The 26,127-nt window shown below is 43.7% G+C and overlaps 1 protein-coding gene across 1 annotated transcript in view; it reads right to left on the reverse strand.

Moving 5' to 3' along the window:
* PFKFB3 (6-phosphofructo-2-kinase/fructose-2,6-biphosphatase 3) overlaps positions 1 to 26,127 on the reverse strand; it is a 259,701-nt gene that overhangs the window by 126,173 nt on the left and 107,401 nt on the right. The gene's annotated exons all lie outside the window — the stretch shown is intronic.

Raw genomic sequence — 26,127 nt, forward strand, 5'->3', positions numbered from 1 at the left:
TATTACTGCCTTTCTAAAACCCAAAATGTAGTTCTCTATTAACCTGAAATGCGCACTAGCCCAGAACAGTTTCACGGTATTTAATGAGCTATAAGCATAGCATAGCTGCTTACTTGTATTTGAGATTTTCTAGTCAATACATAATGAAAACTTCTTTCTTCTAAAAGTTGCCAGTAGCACTACAGATTTCATGTAAAAATTATTATATTAAGCAGGACAAACTTTTTAGTGTGTGAGACATAGTCTCACCTACTCTGCCGCCCAGGCTGGAGCGCAGAGTGGCACAATTCCTGCTCAATACAACCTCTGCTCACCGCAACCTCTGCCTCCTGGGCTCAAGCAATTCTTCTGCCTCAGCCTCTCCAGTAGCTGGGATTATAGGCATGCACCACCATGCCTGGCTAGTTTTTTTATTTTTTGTGGAGATGGGGTTTCACTATGTTGGCCAGGCTGGTCTTGAATTCTGACCTCAAGTGATCCGCCCACCTTGGCCTCCCAAAGTGTTGGGATTATAGGCTTGAGCCACCACGCCCAGACTAAACAGGATAAACTTTTGACTCCTCTTTTTTTTAAATTGCAGATTAAGTGGTATAATACTTAACTTTGGCATTTGACTCCTAAGATTATGTAACCTAGCCACTTCAGACCATCTTAGAATATTTTTCTGGTAATTCGTTCCATTTCCTGATTCCTCCTTGCAAACAAAATGACAGTGACACTTTATCCTGATTTTTTTTTTCTTTTTGATTTATGCCTATTCTATTTTAATTAAATATGTACACATAAAGTTAAAAAATACAACTCATGTATGCAACAAACATGTAATGGGAATACCAGACAGAAAAAAGAGAAAGACAAAAAAAAAATTTGAAGTAATAATGGATGAAAATTTTCCAAAATTAATGACAGATACCAAACCACAAAAACCAGGAAGATCAGAGGAGGATAAATACACCAAGCAGGATAAATACACCAAGCAGGATAAATATCAAAGAAATGTACATCTAGAAAATCAAAAACAGGCTGGGCATGGTGGCTCATGCCTGTAATCCCAGCACTTTGGGAGGCTGAGATCATCTGACATCAGGAGTTTGAAGCCAACCTAGCCAACATGGCAAAACTCCGTCTCTACTAAAAATACAAAAAAAGTTAGTTGGGCGTGGTGGTGGGTGCCTATAAGCCCAGCTACGCAAGAGTCTGAGGCAGAAGAATCACTTGAACCCAGGAGGTGGAGGTTGTAGTGAGCCAAGATTGAGCCACTGCACTCCAGCTTGGGCAACAGAGCAAGATTTGGTCTCAAAAAAAAAAAAAAAAAAATCAAAGACAAAAAGAAAATCTTGAAAGAAGCCAGACAAAAGAAAGAAACACTTTATCTACAGAGGAACTGGGATTAAAACATATATTGGAGGTTTTTGTGAAATGCATGCAAGCAAGAAGAAAGTGGAGTCAAATACTTAAAGTGCTGGAAGAAAAAAATCAATCTAGAATAATGTACCTAGTGAAATTAGCTTTCAGAAGTGAAGGAGAAATAAAGACTCTCCCAGAAAAATATTGAGGAAATCTGACTGTAGTAGAACTGCCTTGTAAGAAATATTAAAAGAAGTTTTTCAGCGAGAAGGAAAACAATATGGGTCAGAAGCTCAAATCTACACAAGGAAAAGGATGGAGGATGAATGAATGAAAGTAAATAATCTTTCTTTTTCTTATTCTTAATTGATCTAACAGATAGCAATTTGTCCAAAATAATAATAGTAATAATGTCTTTGGTGATTATAGCTTGTAGATAAGTGAAATTAATGACAACAGTTATATAAGGGACAAGAGGGAAGAGCTGGGAGCACTCTGCTATCAAGGACAGCCAGGTGTCACTTAATGGCAGAGACATATTCTGAGATAGGTGTTGTTAGGTAATTTTTTCCTTCTGCAAACATCACGGAGTCTACTTACACAAAACTAGAGAGTATAGCCTACTGCACACCCAGACTATATTGTGCAGTCTATTGTTCCTAGGATAAAATCCTGTACAGCACGTTTCTGTACTAAATACAGCAGGCAATTGTTACACTATGGTAAGTATTTGTTTATCTAAACAGATAGCCAATATCAGAAAGGTACAATGCTACAATCTCAACCAGGCTTGGTGACTCACACCTGTAATCCCAGCACTTTGAGAGGCCCAGGCGGGCAGACACTTGAGGTCAGGAGTTCAAGACCAGCCTGGTCAACATGGTGAAACCATTTCTCTACTAAAAATACAAAAGTTAGCCTGGCATGGTGGTGGCAGGCACTTGTAATCCAGCTACTCAGGAGGCTGAGGCAGGAGAATTGCCTGAACCCAGGAGGTGGAGGTTGTAGTGAGCTGAGATTGTGCCACTGCACTTTGGCCTGGGTGACAGAGTGAGACTCCATCTCAAAAAAAAACAACAGTATTATAATCTCTTATGGAAGCTCTATCACTGACTGAAACGTCATCATACAGCACACAACTATACTTGCACTACCTGTCAAGTAGTTCAATGTTATTTGCAAGTAAAACTGGATAAGTTAAATGTATATTGAAAATTCTAGGACACCCACTTAAAAAGCTAAAAGAAGAAGTATAATTGGTAATCTGAGAGAGGGGAGATACTGAAATCATCTAAGATGCTCAGTTAAAACCAGATAATGCAGAATAAGAGTGGAAAAAAACAAGAGCAGGGACAATGAGACAATAAATAGAAAATAGTTATGAATACAGTAGATAATAAACCAATTATAAAAATAATCTCTTTAAATGTGAATGGTCGAAATACACCAATTAAAAGCAAAGACTGGCTGGGCACAGTCGCTCATGTATACAATCCCAGCACTTTGGGAGGCCGAGGCAGATGGATCACGTGAGGCCAGAAGTTTGAGACCAGCCTGGTCAACATGGTAAGACCCGCATCTCTACTAAAAATACAAAAATTAACTGGGCACAGTGGCCTACACCTGTAATCCCAGCTATTTAGGAGGCTGAGGCATGAGTATCACTGGCACCTGGGAGGCAGAGGTTGTAAACAGCCAAGATCATGTCACTCCGCTCCAGTTTGGGTGACAGAGTGAGACTCCATATCAAAATAAATAAGTAATAAAATTTTTAAAAAGACTGTCAGACTGGATTAAAAAACAAGACCCAACTATCTGTTTTCTACAAGAGACCCAAATTAAGCATAAAGACATAAATAGATTAAAAGTAAGAGGATGGTCAACAGATGAATGGATTTTAAAATGCAGTACATACACACAATGAAATACTATTCAGTCTTAAAAAAGAAGAAAATTTTGTATGACAACATGGATAAAAGTTGAGAACATTATGCTAAGTGAAATAAACCAGTCACAGAAAGACAAATACTGCACGATTCCACTTACACGAGGTATCTAAAATAGTTAAATTCATAGACTCGAACAGTGGAATAGTGGTTGCCAGGAGTTGGGAGGAAGCGGAAATAGGGACTCATTAATCAATAGGCATGAAGTCTTAGTCAAGCAAGATGAATATGCTCTAGAGATCTGCTGTAGAACATTGTACCTAGAGTCAACAATAATGCACTGTACACCCAAAAACTGGATAAGAGGGTGGAACTCACATAAAGTGTTATCACTGCAAGTTTTTTTAAGTAAAGAGACTGAGCCGGGCACAGTGTCTCATGCCTGTAATCCCAACACTTTGGGAGGCTGAGGCGGGTGGATCACTTGAGGTCAGGAGTTTGAAACCAGCCTGACCAACGTGGTAAAACCCCATCTCTACTAAAAATGCAAAATTAGCTGAATGTGGTGGTGCATGCCTTTAATACCAGCTATTCAAGAGGCTGAGGCAGGAGAATCACTTGAATCTGGGAGGCAGAGGCTGCAGTGAGCCAATATCACACCATTGCACCCCAGCCTGGGCAACAAGAGCAAAACTCCGTTTCAAAGAAAAAAGAAAGAAAGAAAAGAAAAGAAAAAGAGATCGAAACACTTGTGCATTGCTGATAGAAATAAAAATGGTGCTGCTGCTGTGAAATAGTTTGGCAGTTCCTCAAAAACGTATACGTAAAATTACCATATGATCCATCCTTCCACTTCTAGATTCATACCCCAAAGAATTGAAAGCAGGAGGTTAAGCAGATACTTGTATACCAATGCTCATAGCAGCATTATTGGCAATGGCCAAAAGGTAGAAACAACCCAAAAGTCCATTGATAAATGAATGGATAAACAGCATGTGGTACACATGCAGTGGAATATTATTCAACCTTAAAAACGGAATAAAATCCTGATTTATGCTATAACATGCATAAACCTTGAAAACATTGTGATAAATGAAATAAACCAAAGACACAAGGACAAACACTGTGTGATTCTACTTACATGAGGTAGCTGGAATAGGAAATTTGTAGAGAAAGAATGTAAAATAGAGGCTACCAGGGGCTGGAGATGGAGGAGAGGGATATTGGGAGTTGTAGTTAAATGAGTTCAGAGTTCTTGTTTCCAAGTTCTGGGAATGGACAGTGCTGATAGTTGCCAAACACTCTGAATATTCCTAATGCCACTAAACTGTACACATTAAATAGTTAAAATGGTAAATTTCATTGTGTATATTATACCGTAATAAAAAAATTGGAAGTAAAAGGATGAAGAAAGTTACTAATCAATAGTCTATGCTAACACTAATCCAAAGGAAGCTGGAGTAGCTATATTAATTACAGACAAGCAGACTTCAGAGCAAAGAAAATTGTCAGGAATAAAGAGGGACATTACAAGCAATAAAGGGGTCGACTGTCTAAGAAGACATAACCGTTTTTAATGTATATGTGCCTAATAACAGAGAATCAAAATATGTGAGGCAGCAAACGATAGGACTGCAAGGAAAATAGATGAATTCACAATTACAGTTGAAGACTTCAACACCCTTGTATAAAAAATAGGTCTAGCAGGAAAATCAATAAGAACAAGACAGAACTGAATAGCATCATCAGTCAACAGAACCTAAATGACATTTATTAATAATTCTTTCAACAACAGCAAAATACGCATTCTTCTCAAGCTCACATGGAACATTCATCAAGACAGATCACATTCTGGGTCATAAAATACACCTTAACAAATGTCATGCTGAAACACTGGGTTTTTACAGTGAGAAAGATGCATTGTGAGTCAACTGACAAGGAGAAAAGAGGAAGCTCTCAGCTCTTTCTCCATGAGCTGGGGGTTGCAGTGGGTTTTATAAGCATAAGGTAATGAGGCATGATCTCACTGGATCTTGCGAAAAGATGATGCTAGGAGGCATGATCTGACTGGACCCTGCCATGGGGTGTTACCAGGGTCCAATCTGATTGGATGGTGGATCCTGCCTGCAGAGTCCGCTCCTTCAATCAGTCCCCACTGCTTGGTCTGAGCATTTAGGTTCCACCCACGGTTGCATACTTGGTTCACCTGGGCATGCTCAGGTTACCTGAACTTCAACCTGGGGGTCCAAGGTAACTGAAAAACAACTCACAACTTTGTTGCATAAAAACTGAACCAGGTTGGTCTGATATGGCTACAGCTCCACTCTTCGGTGCCTCCGCCTTGCTTTATTTCTTGCTTGTCCACCACTCTCTGCTCTTTCGCCTGACCCAGGGCTTATACTGCAGTCAGTAGGCTGAGTCTTCCAGCCTCCATCTTTCTCCCATGCTGGCTGCTTCCTGCCCTCAAACACTGAACTCCAAGTTCTTCAGCTTCTGGACTCAGTAGCCACAGCAGGGATGGAGGTGGGGCAGCCTGTTGTCTCAAGATGGCCAGGCCTCCTCACCATTCCCATAAGGACATAGACTTTGGGAAGAATAAAGCCAAGGAAACCTATTTCTGTTTTGAGTCATGTTCTATCCCCCATACACATACCTCCCAAGGCAATAGACACAGAATTGTCCTGATTAAATAGAACATCCTAGCTGGGCACAGTGGCTCACACCTGTAATCCCAGCACTCTGGGAGGCCAAGGAGGGTGGATCACCTGATATCTGGAGTTTGAAACCAGCCCAGCCAACATGGTGAAATCCTGTTTCTACTAAAGATACAAAAAATTAGCCAGGTGTGGTAGTGCGTACCTGTCATCCCAGCTACTCAGGAGGTTAGGCAGAAGAATCGCTTGAACCCAGGAGGTGGAGGTTGCAGTGAGCCAAGATTGTGCCACTGCACTCCAGCCTGGGCAAGAAGAGCCAAACTCCATCCCAAATAAATAAATAAATAAATAGAAAAACTAGCACGGCAGGGAAATATGGGGCGAGTAAGAAAAATAAATCACTCCATAGAAGTTCCAGATTAAACCCCACGTACAGAAGGTCTAAATTTTATAACTAAACATGCAGACATACAAAGACAAAGGAACTTTCTGTACTGTTTTATCACTGAACTGAACATAGCTCCTGAGTTTTTTTGATGGCAGAATATGGCATGATTTTGCCAAATCAAGGTAAACTGCCTCACCTCTGAATTGTCTTCTCCTCTTTTGAGTAAATGCTTGGTTACTTTAAAGCTCACTCCCCTCCTTATTGCAACTTCTTAGTGATGATATGATTTCCAGGAGCTTTTATCTTGTCCTCAGAGAGAGAGACAGCTGGCCTAGCACAGCCTTAGGTCTATGTTAGTCTTTCCTGAAGGGTAGCCTGGCCCACCGGATGGAGGGGCTAAGCCCAGCCTCACTACATCTGCTGCTATGGCCACTGCTGCTCCGGAATCCCTTTAATTTACTACGGCCATGGTGCTGGCACAATCAGAAGAGTAATTTTACGATGCCATGTTCCCAACAGACACGCTGAGTCAGACCATGCAGGGGAAACCTGGAAACAGACACGGAGCCCCCCAGGGGCATCTTATGCGTGGAGAATTTGAGAGCTAGCGGAGGGGTTCTTAGGATCTTATTTCCTGAGAATCTGACCCAAAGAGGAGAAGCCGGAGATCTGAGCCTGAATCTGGTCACCACCAGTTCTCTTCCATGCCCTCAGCTAGTCCACGCTTTCTCTCTACCAGGAAAACAGACTTTACATCATTACACAATCATCTCCACTGTGATCATTTCCATGATAAAATTCAGCTGGGCATAGTGATGTGTGTGCCTGTAGTACCAGCTATTCAGGAGGCTGAGGCAGGAGGATCACTTGAGCCCAAGAATGTGAACCTGTAATGTGCTATGATGGTGCCTGTGAATAGTCACTGCGTTCCAGCCTGACCACCATAGTGAGATCCCCTCTCTTAAAAAAAAAAAAGAAGAAAAAAAAAGGCCAGGCGTGGTGGCTCATGACTGTAATCCCAGCACTTTGGGAGGCTGAGGCGGGTGGATCACAAGGTCAGGAGATCAAGCCATCCTGGCCAACATGGTGAAACCCTGTCTCTACTAAAAATACAAAAATTAGCCAGGTGTGGTGATGTGTGCCTGTAGGCCCAGCTACTCGGAGGCTGAGGCAGGGGAACTGCTTGAACCCAGGAGATGGAGGTTTCAGTGAGCTGAGATCGGGCCACTGCACTCCAATCTGGGCAACAGAGGGAGACTCCATCTCAAAAAAAAAAAAAAAAAATCCTCTGAATCCTTCAGGATTTATTCTTTGGGCTCAAAAAAACTTTCCATTTTAATTTCCTTAGATTTCAAGCTTATTAATTTGTTTTAAATCTACTTAAGACATTCACTTGATCTTTGCTGTACCTGCCTTCTCCCTAAAGTGAAGCATCCTTCAGCCTCGTGGGTCTAGTTCCCTAGGAGGATCCTGGAGTGCTGTGCCAAGTCATGGAGACAGAGGGAGATTAGGGGAACGTTAACATCTCAAAGTTTGCCTCAGTATAACTTTTTTAAAAAAGAATAGAGGCCAGGCCTGGTGGCTCATGACTGTAATCCCAGCACTTCTGGAGGTCGAGGTGGGCAGATCACAAGGTCAGGAGTTCAAGACCAGCCTGGCCAACATGGTGAAACCCCCCCTCTCTACTAAAAATATAAAAATTAGCCAGGCATGGTGGTGGGCACCTGCAAACCCAGCTACTTGGGAGGCTGAAGCAGGAGAATCACTTGAACCCAGGAGGTAGAGGTTGCAGTGAGCTGAGACTATGCCATTGCACTCCAGCCTGGGTGACAGAGCAAAACTCATCTCAAAAAAAAAAAAAAAAAAAAAAAAAAAAAAAAGTATAGAAAAGAAAGAAAATCCTGATTCAACAGCTTATGAGCCCTGCTTGGTCTAACTGGAGAGAAGGGTAAAAACAGTGGAATGTATCAGTTAGAAGAACTTTTTTAAAACCTTAATGAGCTGTCTGAGCCTCTATGGAAGATGCTGTTATGGGAGCCCCAACATTCTCTTCTTCTTCTTTTTTTTTTTTTTTTTTTTTTTTGAGATGGAGTTTCGCCCTTGTTACCCAGGCTGGAGTGCAATGGCGCGATCTCGGCTCACCGCAACCTCCGCCTCCTGGGTTCAGGCAATTCTCCTGCCTCAGCCTCCTGAGTAGCTGGGATTACAGGCACGCGCCACCATGCCCAGCTAATGTTTTTGTATTTTTAGTAGAGACGGGGTTTCACCATGTTGACCAGGATGGTCTCGATCTCTCGACCTCGTGATCCACCCGCCTCGGCCTCCCAAAGTGCTGGGATTACAGGCTTGAGCCACCGCGCCCGGCAATATTCTCTTCTTCTATGGTGTGCCAAGTTTTTAGCTGAGCATGTGGTTGTCCAGAATCAAGACTACACAGTCTGAGCTTCACTTACAGCTAGAGGGAGCTGTTTCTGTATGCCCTAGGATGCAGTCTACATCTCTGTGCTAGTAAGTAAAGTTAAACTAGGGCTGGCTGCTGTAACTAAGCAATCCCAAACTTACCGGAACTTCTCCCATTAAATGCTTCTGCCTCACCAATTCACAACTGCAAACATGTGGAACCAACCCAAAGGCCCATCAGTGAGTGGATAAAGAAACTGTGAGAGATATATGTACATATTTGAATACTCCTCAGCCATAAAAAGGAAGGAATTAACGGCATTCACAGCAACCTGGATGGGATTGGAGAGTATTATCCTAAGTAACTCAGGAATGGAAAACCAAACCTCGTATGTTCTCACCCATAAGTGAGAGCTAAGCTATCAGGATGCAAAGGCCTAAGAATGGCACATGGACTCTGGGGACTCGGGGGAAGGGATGGAAAGGGGTTGAGTGGTAAAAGACTACAAACTGGGTTCAGCATGTACTGCTCGAGTGATGGGTGCACCAAAATCGCACAAATCGCCGCTAAAGAACCTACGCATATAACCAAACACCACCTGTTCCCAAAAAAACTATGGAAATACAATTTGTTTTTTAAAAAGCCTTGCTCTTATAAAGCCCAATTAAGTGTTTCCAATCAGGAAACAGCCTTGTTTTCTAACCAGGGACGTTGATTCTGCTATCATCTGTGGCTCTGTCCTCCTAGAGAGCCTCATGCCCCTCTCTGATCAGCAAGCAGATGAAGAAGACAGCGGGGCTCCTGCAGAGAAGGTGTTTCTAGACTGGGCTAAAAGTGACACATTCCATGGCCAGGATTGATGCTATGCTCACATCTAACACAAAGGCGGTGACAAAAGACAGTAACACGACCTAAGGGTGTGTCCAGAAGGATGAGGAGCACAGGATATTGGTGAGCACTGACAGCTGCTGCCCCATCCCGGTTCCTCCCACCATCAGGCCAACCAGATTCACAAACGCTTGCTGATGCCTTCCACAGGCTGGGGCCACACAGGTTTTTTAGGGACATGACATGAGCCATGCCCGATTGTGCCATCAAGGTGCTATCCGCCCAAAGGAGGAAGACGGATGGTCTAGATAGCAAAATATGATAAGATGGCAAGTACTATATACAGCTTGATAAAGGGCTAGGTCACCACAGCGGGAAAAATCCAATTTATTCTGCCTGGGGAAGGTGAGGCAGTTATCCTGGAGGAAGTGACGCCAGCATTGGGTCTTAATTGATGAAAAGAATGTCTCCGGAAAAGGAGTTTTAGGTAGAGGGGTCAGCTGAGCAAAGATACCACAGTACAAAGGTAACAAGCCAGGGGTGGCTGCTGTGTGACTCAGACAGCATGGAAAGCCCTGGAACCCTGTCTCCCGAAGCTATCTAGTCCGATCTGCCTATCTGCCCACCTGCAAAGCTCAGAGTCCTCTAAGAGGCCTGCCTTCACAGCCTTTCCCTACACACCCAGCATCCGGCCAGGGTCAGGCCAATGTCTACTTAATCCCAAAAGCCCAGCAGAGAATAGCCCAGCACCTTCTGCATAGGAGTGCCTTGAGAAGTCAAGGTCAATGAGTCCAGCCTCACTTATGTAATGTAGCACTGGTCTTTGTCAAATGGCTGGAAATTTTGTTCACCTCCTGCTGCCCCCGGGGCTAGTTAATGGTTAGTTTCTGATTGCTGCCTCATGCTGTCTGGCGGGAGGTTCTGAATGACTCAGGGTTCTGCTGACATTCCAGGAGGTCACTGGAGAGATGAGACGCTCCCCCAAACGTGACCCCAGGCACACAGGCAGCGGAGGCAGCAGGAGGCAGGAAAAGGGCCTCTCTCCCTTCTAAGTGCTCATACATCAGCCAAAGAACCAAGACCCTTGCTGTTCCTCCAGATGAATTTATAATATGATGAACACAAAAAATAAAATCTGCTCAGCCCACTTTTATAAGAGCAGATGCCCTTTTCCAAGGTTGATAGAAACGTCTGATTGGCTGCACAGAAAAGAACATTTCAGCCCTTCCGAATTTCTAAAAATGTGCACATGCATGTTAGATAGTTGACCACTAAGGTTCCTAAGATAACAACACTAAGAAAGAGTTGTTATTTCAAAAGGAAGTCTGTTAGACACTTTTAAAATTCACACTTATATGACTTAAAAATGTAACCACGCATGAATATAGACTATATAAACAGATCCTCATTGGAGGGATGAAAGCATTCAGAACAAAAGGCATAACAAGTTCGTAGCTATTGAATTATTATGATCTTATACACACCAATGATCTATTAGCAGTCATCCTAACAACTGAAGTTTAGTGAGCACTTGCTGTGTGGCAGACGCTACACCAAGGGCTTTACGCATTTCCTCAGTTAATTATCACTGCAGCCCCACAACAGCAGTCCTGTTACTATCTCATTTTACAGATGAGGAGCAGAGGCCTGCATTGGACCTCCCAGGGAGAAAGTAATAAAGTCAGGCCCAGCATTCAAGTCTGTCTAAGTCTAAAACCTATGGTTTTAACCATCCCCACTGTCTCCTTAAATGGTTCCTATGTGTCTATTCATTCTTTAAATGAACATTTATTGAGTACCTGTGTGCAAGCACTCAGCTAAGTCCTAGAGGATAAAAATGTATATAAAATCTGCCCTCTGCAAACCTGGGCTCTAGCAGTCACTATCCACTTTATCTTTAAAATGCCTATGCAGATGGCTATTTTATTCAAAATAACCTCCAACTGGAAACAACCCAAATGATCTTCAGAGGGTAAGTAGTTAAAAATCAACAGCGGCTGACCCAAATGACAGAATACCACTCACCAATAAAAAAGAACAAACTATTAGTACAGAAATGACTTAGATGGGTCTCAAAGGAATCCTTCTGAATGAAGAAGTCCAATAGCAGGTTACATACTGTATTAGTCCATTCTCACACTGCCATAAAGAAATACCAGAACCTGGGTAATTTATAAAGAAAAGAGGTTTCATTGTTTACAGTTCTTCAGGCTGTACAGAATGTACGATGCTGGTATCTGCTCAGCTTCTGGGAAGACCTCAGGAAACTTACAATCATGGCAGAAGGCAAAGGGGAAGCAGGCATATCTTACATGCCCAGAGCAGGAGGGAGTTGGGGAGTCAGGGATGTGCCACACACTTTTAAACAGACAGATCTTGTGAGAACTCTATTGTGAGAATAGCACAAGGGAGGTGATGTAAGCCATTAGAAACCACCCCCACAGCCGGGCGTGGTGGCTCACATCTGTGATCCCAGCACTTTGGGAGATGGAGGCAGGTGGCTCATTTGAGGTCAGGAGTTCGAGACCAGCCTGGCCAACAAAGTGAAACTCTGTCTCTACTAAAAATACAAAAATTAGCCGGGTGTGGTGGCAGGTGCCTGTAATCCCAGCTACTCGGGAGGCTGAGGCAGGAGAATCACTGGAACCCAGGAGGCGGAAGTTGCAATGAGTCCAGATGGCACCACTGCACTTCAGCCTGAGTGAAAGAGAGAAACTTGGTCTCAAAAAAAAAAAGAAAGAAAGAAGAAAGAAACCATTCCCATGATCCAATCACCTTCTACCAGGCCCCACCTGCAGCCCTAGGGATTACATTTCAACTTGAGACTTTGGCGGGGCCACAGATGCAAAACCGCATCACGTGATATGATACCATTTATGCAACATTCTGAAATGACAAAATTACAGTGATGGAGAACAGGTGAGTGGTTGCCAGCGGGTAGGGAGGGGAAAGGAGGAAAGGGGACTTGAGGCTCTAAAGGGGTAGCATGAGGGAGCCTCCTGGTGATGGAGCAGTCCTGTATCTTGATTTTGGTTATCGTTATAAGAATCCACATGTGATAAACCTGCATAGAACTAAACACACTCACACACACATACATATGAAACGGGAAATCTAGGTAGGTTCTGTGACCTAGTCTCAACATCATGGTAGCAATATACTATTGCAGCTATGTAAGATATTACACTGGGGGAAACTGAGGAAAGGGTACAAGGACCTTCCTGCCCAGTTTTTGTTCACAACATCATTGAGTCTATAATTATGTCAAAATTTTTTAAAGAATTGGATGACTCTGCAAGTTTTTTCCTTTATTGGAGGCTATTTAACCTCACTTGCAGCTGCAACATCTCAGCTGTTGCCCAGAGAAAGCGAAGATTTCACTGGTACTTGGCAGACCCCAAATTGAAGTTATTGTAGCTGGTAGTTAGATAAAGCCGGCAATTAACCTATAACTATCCTGTCTGCAGCCAAATGATAGTTTCCATACAGTGATTTCTCTTTTTGGCATTTTCTGATTTGTTTCTTGGGAATTTTTTTTCCTGAAGCATGGTTCTTTTATTAACTAGATCCAAAAGCACACATTTTATACTTTCATACATTTTTCTAAACTATGACCTAAAATATTTTTATGAACATGCATATGAATAAATAACAACCCCTCCCAATCTGTGTCACGCTTCTTTTTGAAGAATTATCCCATTTGTTATCCTATTTTTATAACATGTCACCCATGAACCTGATTCAAAGGCCAAAATCCCACAAAAATAAAGGTAGCATTTGGCTGATAATCTACTCCAAGCAACCAAAGCCTTCTCTTAGGTCAGTAGAAGTTTTGGTCCTGTGTCCACCAAAATCCTCTCATTCTCTAGCAGACTCTGTCTTTATGCAGCCTATTTTGTCAAATACAAGTTGCCATGAATTGGGAGACATCTTGATTTCAAGCATGAAATATCAAGTATATTTCAATGAATGAGATTGTCCAGCATGAAGAAAACCTGTCTTCGACTCGGTGGGCTGTGGTGGGAGCACCACCCCCAGGTGGAGAAAGTGTAGCCTCTGCATGTATTTGAAGAGCCAAACATCCCTTAAGCCATAAATAAAATGTTTCATTCTTGGGGATGTAAGAAAAACAAAAATATAGGATGGGCACAGTGGCTCACGCCTGTAATCCCAGCCCTTCGGGAGACCAAGGTCAGGAGTTTGAGACCAGCCTGACCAACATGGAGAAACCCCATCTCTACGAAAAATACAAAATTAGCGAGGCGTGGTGGTGCATGCCTGTAATTCCAGCTACTCCGGAGGCTGAGGCAGGAGAATTGCTTGAATCCGGGAGGTGAAGGTTGCAGTGAGGTGAGATCGTGCCGCTGCACTCCAGCCTGGGCAACATAGCAAGACTCCATCTCAAAAATAACCAAAAAACAAAAAAACAAACAAACACAAAAAAGACCACAAAATCCAAACCAAGGTTTCCCTGTTGCACACTAAGAACTCGGTGGGGAACAATTGCTTGGTTCTTTGCACTGGCCAGATGAGCTCATGAGAAAATTCCCAGCAAGAGCAGCGCCTGGGTGACTGCAGTGAGTCACCGGCAGAGGCCTGACTCCATCCCAAGGCTGAGAACAGGGTTCCCGGCACGAGCGTCAGCTGCTTCCTGCCTGACTCAGGCGCAGGCCCCGGGGGCGGCTCCGCGGAGGCAACGGGCACCTTCTCCACACACCTCCTTCACTGAGTCACAGACAAGCTATGCAGAGAAATCTCCGGGGAGCCACGGCAAAGCTCTGGGCAGAGGACCGAGAAGGGAGCAGCTTCCGGAGGCCACGCAGGCTTGTCGCCATGACAACAGAGAGGCGGGGCCCGTGGCACAAGGCCGCTAAGCACTGAAGGGTCGCCGAGCCTTAGCAAAGAACAAGAAGCATCGGCCTCATGGGACAATCAACCAGAGTCACCTAACTACAGACCCCAAAAGGTCCCTGGATGCCACCAGTCCAGGAACAGATCAAATTCAGGAATATATAAAGCTGGCTGGGAAAAAAAAAATCTTTGCTTCCACTAACCAGTAACTGATATTTAGTACTTTCGTTATGAAGGCAGGCAGCACACCACATGGGCAGCCTCTGTACCGGTCCCCAATAAAAAATCATAATATGCTCATGTCACATGACGGTTGTTACAGATTTTTGTTTGTTTGAGACAGAGTCTGGCTCTGTCACCAAACCTGGAATGCAGTGGTATCATCACAGCTCACTACAACCTTGACCTCCTGGGCTGGAGGGATCCTCTGGCCTCAGCCTCCAAGTAGCTTGGACTATAGGCACATGGCACCACACCCAGCTAATTTTTTAAAGATGGGGTCTCACTATGTTGCCCTGGCTAGTCTCAAACTCCTGGGCTCAAGTGATCCTCCTGCACCACCTCCCAAAGTGTTGGGATTACAGGTGAGAGCCACCACACCTAGCCTGTTGCAGAAGTCTTGAAAGAATATTTACCCTTCATCTCTACTGGGAAATTATGGTTATTATCAGACTTGCCACTATTAAACACATTATTAAAGCAGCACGTACATTTCTACATCGTAAATGCTTATATTTGGCATTCTGATATCAGTATATCAATAATTCTTTCCTTCGTAACCCAAAGTATTTTATTTTAAAAATTTAAACATTATTCTAAGAAGGGACTCAAAATCAACCCTGGAGGATCAGAGGGGCTGCAGCACAACAAAAAGCTTCAGGACATGCAACAAAGTACTTCAGACGGGGGACTTACACTACAGTTTTCATATTTTTATTTTCAGAGATGGGATCTCGCTCTGTCACCTAGGCTGGAGTACAGTGGTGCAATCATAGCTCACGGCAGCCTTGATCTCCTGAGCTGAAGCAATCTTCCCCTTCAGCCTTCCAAGTAGCTGGGACCACAGGTAAGTGCCACCACGCCCAGTTATTTTATTTTTTGTAGAGACAGGTCTCCCTATGCTGCCCAGGCTGGTCTTGAACTCCTGGGCTTAAGCGATCCTTCTGCCTCAGCTTCCCAAAGTGCTGAAACTATGGGCATGAGCTGTCACACCAGCCCATAACAGAAATGTATTTTCTCATGGTTCTGGAGGCTGGGAGTCCAAGATCAAGGTGTCGGCAGGGCTGGGTCCTTCTGAGGCTGTGGGAAGGATCCGTCCAGGCCTCTGTCCATGACCGGTAGTCAGCTCTCTTCACCGTCTCTTCTCATCCCTTCCCTCTGCATGTGACTGTCTCCAAATTTCCCTTTTTATAAGGACATCAGCCATATTGGATTAGGGCCCATCCTAAGGACCTCATTTTAACTTGATCACCTCTGGAAAGACCTTTCTCCAAATCAGGTCACACCCTAAGGTGCTGGCGAGTAGGACTCCAAGGTACCACTTTGGGCAGGGACACAATTCAGCCCTTAGTGTAATCCAGTCCAATCTCTGTGTTTTCCTTAGAGGACCCTTAAGCCCAGAGTGACTGACGGAACTGTCCACAGAACACAGGCCTCCCAACACCTCACTCAGGGTCTGAAGTGCTTTATACACTGTAAAGGGCCATGCAATTGTAGGTTACATGGCAGCTGGCATCCCTTAAACAGCCGGGAGCCATCCCTCCACCTTACAGACGTTCTCTGGAAGGCAAAGCTTTTCACCCTCCGGTGGCAAGCTCTTTGGGCCCCAGAAGACGAACAGGAAAAAGTCCAGGCCTCATTTTTGTTTGCTATACTTTGGGTCGGCAGCTGCTTCTAGTCACATCTCTCATTTCACAGCCGTCATGAGAATATGGATCACATCTGTGAGATGGGCCCAGCAAACCCCACCTCTACCAAAAATACAAAAAAAAAAAAAAAAAAAAAAAAAAAAATTAGCTGGGTGTGGTGGCAGACACCTGTAATCCCAACTACTTGGGAGGCTGAGACAGAAGAATCACTTGAACCTGGAAGATGGAGGTTGCAGTGAGCTGAGATTATGCCACTGCACTCCAGCCTGGGCAACAAAGCAAGGCTCCATCTCAAAAAAAAAAAAAAGAAAGAAAAGAAAAAGAAAAAAGCCTGCAATCTCAGCTCCACAGAAGACATGTGAACACTTTAGGAAAATGGAAAGTATTCTCCTTTCCTTTCCTTTCCTCTGAGAATCTGTCTATAAATCAAGCCCTCAGCCCTATTGTTTAAATCTGAAATAAAGCCTGCTTCCTCCATCGGACCCTGTTCTCAAGAGACCCGAAATGAAATCTTCCCACATAGCGCTTGGTATCCACAGATCCAGGATATCGAACAGGTCTGATGGAAACTCGTGAAAGCACAGAGTGGCTGGAGCCCAGATCCACCTATTTCTTTTTTTCTTTTTCTTTTTTTTTTTTTTTTTTTTTTTTTTGAGACGGAGTCTTGTTCTATTGCCCAGGCTGGAGTGCAATGGCACCGTCTCGGCTCACTGCAATCTCCACCTCCCGGCTTCAAGTGGTTCTCCTGCCTCAGCCTCCCAAGTAGGTGAGACTACAGGCGTCCACCACCACGCCTAGCTAATTTTTGTATTTTTAGCAGAGATGGGGTTCACCATGTTGGTCAGGTGGGTCTCGAACTCCTGACCTTAGGAGATCCACCTCAGCCTCCCAAAGTGCTGGGATTACAGGTGTGAGCTACTGCACCCAGGCAGATCAACCTATTTCAACACATTGGCCAGTATCTATAAATCCAAGACATCATTTGGGGTTTAGTTAAGAAACCCCAATGTCCTAATGGGGAAATCAGAATGATCACCTTCACTAGACAGCCTGTAGTCAAGGGAGGAACAAGGGAAACCACTACCTGCAAGTCCTAAGGGACAGGGACAGGAGGGACATTTATCATCTCCGAGCATTGACTTCATCAGCCATTCACCAAACCAGACTAGTGACAGCTTCTGTCTGTGAACTCAGGGTGCTCTGCGCTTGTTTGTAACATACAACATGCACACACAATGGCAAGCAAGCACGCATGTACTGCTTCACATCCGCCTCCCTGCTGGACTGCAGCCATCATCAGGGAAGGGGCGACTGCCTATCCCGCCCTCTGCTCTATCCTCAGTGCTCAGCACAGATTCCCACACATGGTAGAGTCTGGTAAATATTCCCTAAGTAAATATATGCCTCTCCCACTTCCACACCCCTCTCTGATAGCCTATGACCCTTTTGCAACACTTCTTCCCATTCAAGGTTCAACTAGGGTTCATTTAAATTTAGCTTAATAGAAATACATGCCCACAGTGTGGGGGCAGAAAGCACACACAGATACACACAGGCTCCACCCTCCACCCACGGGAGAAGGCACTGTAGCTATTTGGGGCCACACTATTCTGTTACCTTTATTGGACATTCACTTTTTTTTTTTTTTTTTTTTTTTGAGACAGAGTTTTGCTCTTGTTACCCAGGCTGGAGTGCAATGGCGCGATCTCGGCTCACCGCAACCTCCGCCTCCTGGGTTCAGGCCATTCTCCTGCCTCAGCCTCCTGAGTAGCTGGGATTACAGGCACGCGCCACCATACCCAGCTAATTTTTGGTATTTTTAGTAGAGACAGGGTTTCACCATGTTGACCGGGATGGTCTCGATCTCTTGACCTCGTGATCCACCCACCTCAGCCTCCCAAAGTGCTGGGATTACAGGCTCGAGCCACCGCGCCTAGCTGACATTCACTTTTTATCAGATATTTTCTGTACACTGCCTCATTTATTCTACACAATAACCTTAGTTAGAGACTCATAGGCTTGGGGCTTGAACGCCTTACCCAAGGTCACACACCTAGAGGGTATGAACCAGGACTGGGTCTAAAAGAGGTCTGATTCCAACACTGGGCTTGATCAGCTTCCTGTGCTACCTGCCCGGAAGTGGCTTCATTACTCTCAAAGAATTTGGCTTCCCACCCCTTCTGCAAGCACGGCTACCAGGTTGTTCATCCTGCAATATATAATAAGACACATCTGAAGTTTGACTTCCTGCCTCTTGGCTCCCACACCCCCAGGAGGCAGCTGTCAGAGTCCTTCAGTGGCTGAAGGACCAGAGCCTGGGCCTCCCAGGCGTCACACGAGCACCAGGAAATATTAAATTAAAAGGGGAAGTTCTTCAGTTCTCGTCCTTACCTTATCAGAGGTGTTAGAACAAGGCTGACATTTACAGTGCACAGAAGCTTGGCTACTTCAGCAATTGCACGGCCACTGGTATTTCCGGAAGGATCCTTTTCAATGCTAAACACATTTTCTCTTGGCGCTTGAAACTAGGTTCCAGACGGGGAAGTGGCTGAATACTAATTACTTGTAGTGAGGACAGTGGAAGACCATCTTTGACTTTTTTCCCAGTTTCAATAATCTGTTCCAGAATGCTTCTTACCCAAGCCCACATTTCAGAAAATAAGTTTAAAAACTGGGAAAATCTACAGCTAGGATGAAATGAATAAAAATGTCTTTCCTTCCTTCCTTTATTTGGCAAATATTTAGTGGGTGCCTACTATCCCAGGCAGGGGGCTAGATCTTGGGGAGAGAGTGATGAGTCGAAACTGGCCCAGTTCCTACCCTCAAGATGCTTAAGTCTAATGAGAGAGTGGGCATGAAGCAAATAATCACCCCAATAAAGGTGCAGCTGCAACTCTGGGTGTCCTACAAAAGAGGCATGTGGTCTAATGAGTGCATGTTATAGGGCCTGACCTAGCCCGGAGGCCAGGAAGACTCCTTAGCGCCATGACACCTAATACACTAGAAAACACCTGGTAAGCTACACATGGTGACTTACACCTGTAATCGCAGCACATTGGGAGGCCAAGGCAGGTGGATCATGAGGTCAGGAGTTCAAGACCAGCCTGGCCAAGATGGTGAAATCCCATCTCTACTAAAAATACAAAAAATTGGCTGGGCATGGTGGCTCATGCCTGTAATCCCAGCACTTTGGGAGGCCAAGGCAGGTGAGTCACAAGGTCAGGAGACCAAGACCATCCTGGGCAACGTGATGAAACCCCATCTCTACTAAAAATACAAAAATTAGCTTGATGTGGTGGCATATTCCTATAATCCCAGCTACTCGGGAGGCTGAGGCAGGAGAATAGCTTGAACCAGGGAATCTGAGCTGAGATCGCATGACTGCACTCCAGCCTACCAACAGACTGAGACTCTGTCTCAAAATAAATAAATAAAAATGCAAAACATTAGCCAAGTTTGGTGACAGGTGCCTATAATCCCAGCTACTTGGAAGGCTGAAGCAGGAGAATTGCTTGAACCAGGGAGTCGGAGGTTGCAGTGAGCTGAGATTGCACCACTGTACTCCAGCCTGGCGACAGAGTGAGTCTCCGTCTCAAGAAAAAATAAATAAAAATACAAAAAAATTATTGGGTGTGGTGGCGAGCACCTATAATCCCAGCTACTCAGGAGGCTGAGCAGATAATTACTTGAACCCGGACAGTGGAGGTTGCAGTGAGTCAAGATGATGCCACTGCACTCCAGCCTGGCCTGAGCAACAGAGCGAGCAAGAACCAGAGGCCCCAGGAGATGGTGAGCTGTGCTTATGATGTGTGTCATTAAACCCACGAGCCGCAGGGAACCGTTGGAGGGCTTTTAAACCTTGCAAGACACAATCAGTTGCCTCAAAAATATTCCTCTAGTTTCATGGTAGAATAATGAGTAATATTAGCAGTGGCTCATGCCTGTAGTTCTCGCACTTTGGGAGGCCAAGGCAGGAGGATCACTTGAGTCCAAGAGTTTAGGACAAGCCTGGGCAACATACAAGTCCTTGTCTCTGCAAAAAAATTAAAAATCAGCTAGGCATATAGTCCTAGCTGCTCAGGAGGCTGAGGCAAGAGGATTGCTTGAGCCCAGGAGGTCAAGGCTGCAGTCCCACCCATGTGACAGAACTAGACCCAGTCTCTAAAAAATGATAATAGTAAATACAAAAACAAACAAACGAAAAGTGAAGGACAAGAGAGGGCTCCCCCTGACAGAAGAATACTGAATGATAAACACATAAGGAGAGGTGGCACTGGAAGGTCATGTTTCTGCAATCATCATAGCAAAAATTGGTTGAGACAAGAATCATCAATGAAGGCTAAGATTAAAAGGAAGTTTGCATGAGGAGTAGGATGTTTTCATGTCTCAGTGTTTCCCCATAGATTGCTTATTAGCTCCAAGGGAGAAAATAGTAAGTATACAGTGGAAAAACTGAACCATACACTGGGGAGGTGATCAAAATTATTACCCACCAGAGGCAGGTGGGGTCACAGGTGATACCCCAAGAGCACAAGGTGACTTCCATAATTGATGAAATTGGAAGATAGACTACATTATATAATAGTATTCTATCAAGGCCAGATTTTCTGAATTGGATAACTGCACCATGGTTACATGAGAGACCCTCCTTGTTCTTACAAAACATACACTGAAATATGAAGGGGTAAAGGAGCTTGCTTTATGCAATCTACTCCCAGATTATTAAGGAAAAAATTAAAAATGAAAATAACACGCACATATAGAGAGAATGAGAAAGACAGAAAGAGAAGAACCAAGTGAATGTGGCAAAATGTTTATTAAAATGTTGAAAAATATTTTGAATAAAGGGAATAAGGGATTTCTCTGTACTATTTTTACAGCTTTTCTTTAATTTGGAAATTATTTCATAATAAAAAGTTAAAAAATCAAACACCTAAGAATAAATGTGACAAAATATGTGTAAGACCTCTAAATAAAAGACATAGATATTAAGACAAAAAACCCTAAATATATGAAAGAATAAGCCATATTCTTAGATTGAAAAAGTCAACGTTGTAAAAACAGCAATTCTTCCCAAAGTTACCTATAGAGTTAATGTGATTTAAATTAAAATCTTAGCAAAATTTTTATGGAAATTCAAAAGCTTATTCTACAGTCAAATGAAAATCCAATGGGGCCAAGAATAGCCAGGCAATCTTGAGTAAGAACAGAGTAAGATGATTTACTCTACCAGATGTCAAGCTTTATTTTTAAGCTACATTAAGGGAGTGTGATATTGGTGCAAGTTTAGACAAATACACAATGGCATGTCTAGAAGCAGACCATCTAGATTAATGACAAAGACAGCACTCAAACGCAGTGGGAAAGGCGACCTTCCAATGAGCGGTGCCAAGTCAGTGAGATATGGAGAAAAAGTGACACCAGACCCCTGTCATCATTCACAAAGACCAATTCCAGGCGGGTTTTAGGTACAAAGGCAAAACCACAAGACTTCTTGAGAAGATAACGGTGGCCAGACATGGCTCACACCTGTCATCCCAGCACTTTGGGAGGCCAAGGCCAAAGGATAACGTGACGCCAGTTTAAGACCAGCCTGGCCAACATGACAAAGCTTCGTCTCTACTAAAAATACAAAAATTAATCGGGCATGGTGACACACGCCTGTAATACTCAGCTACTCAGGAGGCCAAGGCACAAGAATGGTTTAAGCCAGGGAGGCAGAGGTTGCAGTGAGCAGAGATCACACCATTGCACTCCAGCCTGGCTCAAGAGAAAAAAAAAGAAAGAAAAAAAAAAGAAAATAATAATTATTATTAAGCTCTTGTTTCTCAGCTCCACACCCACATTTCTTTGTCCTGTGTTGTAATTCTGGGGCCAGGACTCTTCACTTCCCCCTCGCTGGTCAGCTCCCTGCTAGAATTTGCAATAGGAGCTGCTAGAAAGAGGTAGAAATTCAGGAAGAGTGAAGTAGAGATGTCCTCCGCACTGTTGCCGTCACTGGGCAGCATTTTGGTTCCAGCCCTTAGCTTCTTTCAGCTCTGCTGGAACCATCTCATCACAGCCCCTCAGGACTATCAGCACCCCTGGACAGCAGCTCCTCCTTAGAAGTCTTAGGCTCCTCCGCTGTGAAGGATCCCTTCTCTGAGCTACAAGGTTTTGATAACATCGCCCTCTTCCCTTTGCTTCTCTAGTCTTTGAGGCAGTACCCATTTCTGAAGCTATTGTCTCTGTTACCTTAGGACTCCTGTTTTGGTTTTCAGATTTTGAAACCTGTGTGACCATTTCTCTTTATTAGATTCTCCTCTCCTGAAATTTAGTGTAATTTCTGTCTTCCCAACTTGATCATGACTGATATGATAACACACACGAATATCCTTGTGGCCTTAGGGCAGGGAAAGATTTCTTAAGCATAAAGAGGATGCTTGATAAGTTAGATTACATTGAAAATATCCCAAGACAGCTTGGTTTTTACTTTTATTTTAGGTTTGTGGGTATATGCGAAGGTTTGTTACACAAGTAAACTAATGTCATAGGGTTTGTTGTACAGATTATTTCATCTCCCAGGTAGTTATCCTTTTTTTTTTTTTTTTTTTTTTTTGAGACAAAGTCTCGCTCTGTCCCCCAGGCAGGGGCACAGTGGCGTGATCTCAGCTCACTGCAAACTTTGTGTCCCAAATTCATGTGATTCTTTTGCCTCAGCCTCCCGAGTACAGCTGGGGTACAGGTATGCGCCATGACGCCTGGCTAATTTTTGTATTTTTAGTAGAGACAGGGTTTCACCATGTTGTCCAGGCTGGTCTTGAACTCCTGACCTCAAGTGATCCACCTGCCTCGGCCTCCCAAAGTGCTGGGATTAGAGGTGTGAGCCACCACACCTGGACTAATTTTTGTATTTTTAGTAGAGATGGGGTTTTACCATGTTGGCTAGACTGGTTTCAAACTCCCAACCTCAGTAATTTGCCCACCTCGGCTTACTGAAGTGCTGGGATTATAGGTGATTCACACCTATAATCCCAGCCCCCGATAGTTATATATTCTGCTCCTTTCCCTCTTCCCATTATCCTCTGTCAAGTAGACCCCAGTGTGTGTTGTTCCTCTGTATGTGTCCACACATTCTCATCATTTAGCTCCCACTTGTAAGTGAGAACATGCGGTATTTGGTTTTCTGTTCCTGCATTAGTTTGCTAAGGACAATAGTCTCCAGCTCCATCTATGTTCCTGCAAAAGACATGATCTCATTCCAAAGACAGCTTTTCATGGGTTAAAAGGCAAGTGACAGTGCAGGAAAAGCCATCTGCTACTCATTTAACAACAACAAAAGACCTTGCATTCAGAAACATCCTACATATAAGAGCAGAAAATTCAGTTTTTAAAAAATGAGCAAGACTTCAAAATATGCTTCACAAAAGATGGTATTCAAATGTATAGTAAACATATGAAAAGACACTCAACCTCATTTGTCAAAAGTGGAATGCAAATTAAAATTGTAACGTGATACCACTACTACATACCATCAGAGAAGCTGAAATCTGAAAGACTGGCGATGCCAAGTGAGGGTGAAGATGCGGGGAACTGACCCCCCCGTCCACTACAGGTGGGAAGGTAAATGAGTGCCACTGTTGAGGAAAGTTGTTCAGCACTAGCGACCAAAACTAAACACACGCCTACCATCTGACAGTCTCATTCCCATTTACAAATCCAATGAAATACCTGCCCTTTTTCAGTGAAATATGGGTGCAAGAATGCTGCTCACTCATCCACCCATTCATCCATCTACTCATCCATTCATCCACCTATCCATTCATCCATATTTCACTGAAAATGAGATAAGAATGCTCTTAGCATCATTATTAATAATAAACTGAAAAAACACACGTGACCACAGACAGTAGAATGGAAAAGAAACTGTTGTATATCCATACAAGAAAACACTATACAAAAATGGGAATCAATCACTACCTAATGCAACAGTAAGTATGAATCTCAGAATTTAATGTTGAGGAAAATGAAGTCACAGAAAGATACATACACTGATTTATGTAAAGTTTAAAGTAAAACAAACAGGCAAAATGAAACTATAGCACTTAGGGATACATGTTTAGATGCTAAAACTGTCAAAAGCAGCAGAGAAGTCACTACCACCTGTGTCAGGATGGTGGTTACTTCTGGGGACAGAAAGCGGGTGGCAATTAAAATGGGGCATGAAGGAGCCTTCTAGATGCCTGCAATGTTTGAATTTTTTAATCTCATGGTATACATCGTTATTTGGCAATAAATTATAGAACCATACTTTATATTTTTCATGCTTTTTTTCATGTACGTTGCATTTCACCATAAAAAGATTGCAATGTAGATGATAATACACATTTCTTAGGATGACCATTAGAATTAAATGGGGCAGCATATAGAAGGCTTTGCTAAGTGCCTGCCATTCAGCCAGCACTCATCACACAATGGTTATTACTTTCTGATGTCCCACCACTGAGCAATGAAAATAACTAATAATGCTGGGCTAGGAGAAAGCAAACTCTAATGAGAGGACCTAAAATGGTTTCTAGTATATTCTCAAAAACTTCAGGTAGAGGCCACAGGTAAGATGTAAGTGTGTTTGCTACAGGGAAATGCCAGGAGACAAAGAGAACTACCAACAATGCTTGGCACATAGGAGTCACTCAATAATTACTAGAAACATGGATGGAAGGATGGATGGATGGGTAGCTAGATGAATGGATAGGTGGATGAATGGATGAGTAGATGGATGAATGGATGGATGAGTGAGCAAACTGATCGGTAGGTGGATGGAAGAATGGAATTATGGGCTAATGAACAAATGGATGAATGGATAAATGAATGGATGGGTGGATGGATTTATAAATGGAAGGATGGGTGGACAGATGGATGAATGGATGGATGAGTAGATGGATGAGTGGATGGGTGAGCAGATAAATGGATGGGTGGGTGAATGGATGGATAGATGGATGGATAGATGGATGGATCAGATGAATGAACAAATGGATATGTGGGTGGGTAGGTGGATGGATGGATGGATGGATGGATGGATGGATGGATGGATGGATTGGTAGACAGTTGAGTGGATGGATGGATGAGTGGATGGATAGATGAACTGAAACAAGAGTGGTTTTGATTAAAATCTTGCAACCCCAAGAGTGTAAATACTTCCTCCATGCAGTTCTCTCTGCCCGGAGCTAAACACAAGACCATATATGATACAGTATAATTTTAGGCTTTGTGGTAACAGGAAGGTTGGTGGCCATTTTTGCAGGCCTTTCCATGGTCATTCCTGGCTGTTTACTGGCTAGGGGAAAGAATTATGTCAGCCTGGATCTCTAACCTACCACCAAGTGGGTAGAGAGTTTATTTCACCTACAAATTTAATGTTCTGCCAAGGCCATCAATCCAGGCTGTGGGCAAAGTATGAGAGTAGTTTTTCCACCCAGACAATCCCCTACAGGGAGCAGAGGTTAAGCTAATGAACATCTAGTGGATATTCAAACAGGAAGAGAAGACACTAGGTTAAGAGCATGTTTTCCTAAGCCAGCCTAAAGCTGACCTTCAGTCATCTGAAATGAGGACCACTGAGGCCACCATTTCCAGTCCAGTATTATATCTAATTGCAGACTTCAGAGTATTGTTCATGCAAGGGAACCATCACTCACTTCACCAAGTGTCCCTATGGTCCATTTAGCGTGGCCTGTCTGGTCCTTAGGACTGGAAACAGAGAAGCCCAGTAACTGCACAGGCACACATTTATCACGTGGCAGGGGCCTCGGGCCTTTCTGTCTTTTTTTATTCCTGTTATAAAGCAAGACATGCTGGCTCATAAAATGTGAATGCCTCCATGATCCCTTCACCTCTCTTCCCCAATCTGAATCTCTCTTGTAGT

This window comes from Saimiri boliviensis, chromosome 8 (assembly GCF_048565385.1).
Source record: "Saimiri boliviensis isolate mSaiBol1 chromosome 8, mSaiBol1.pri, whole genome shotgun sequence".
NCBI classification, from domain to species: Eukaryota; Metazoa; Chordata; class Mammalia; order Primates; family Cebidae; genus Saimiri; species Saimiri boliviensis.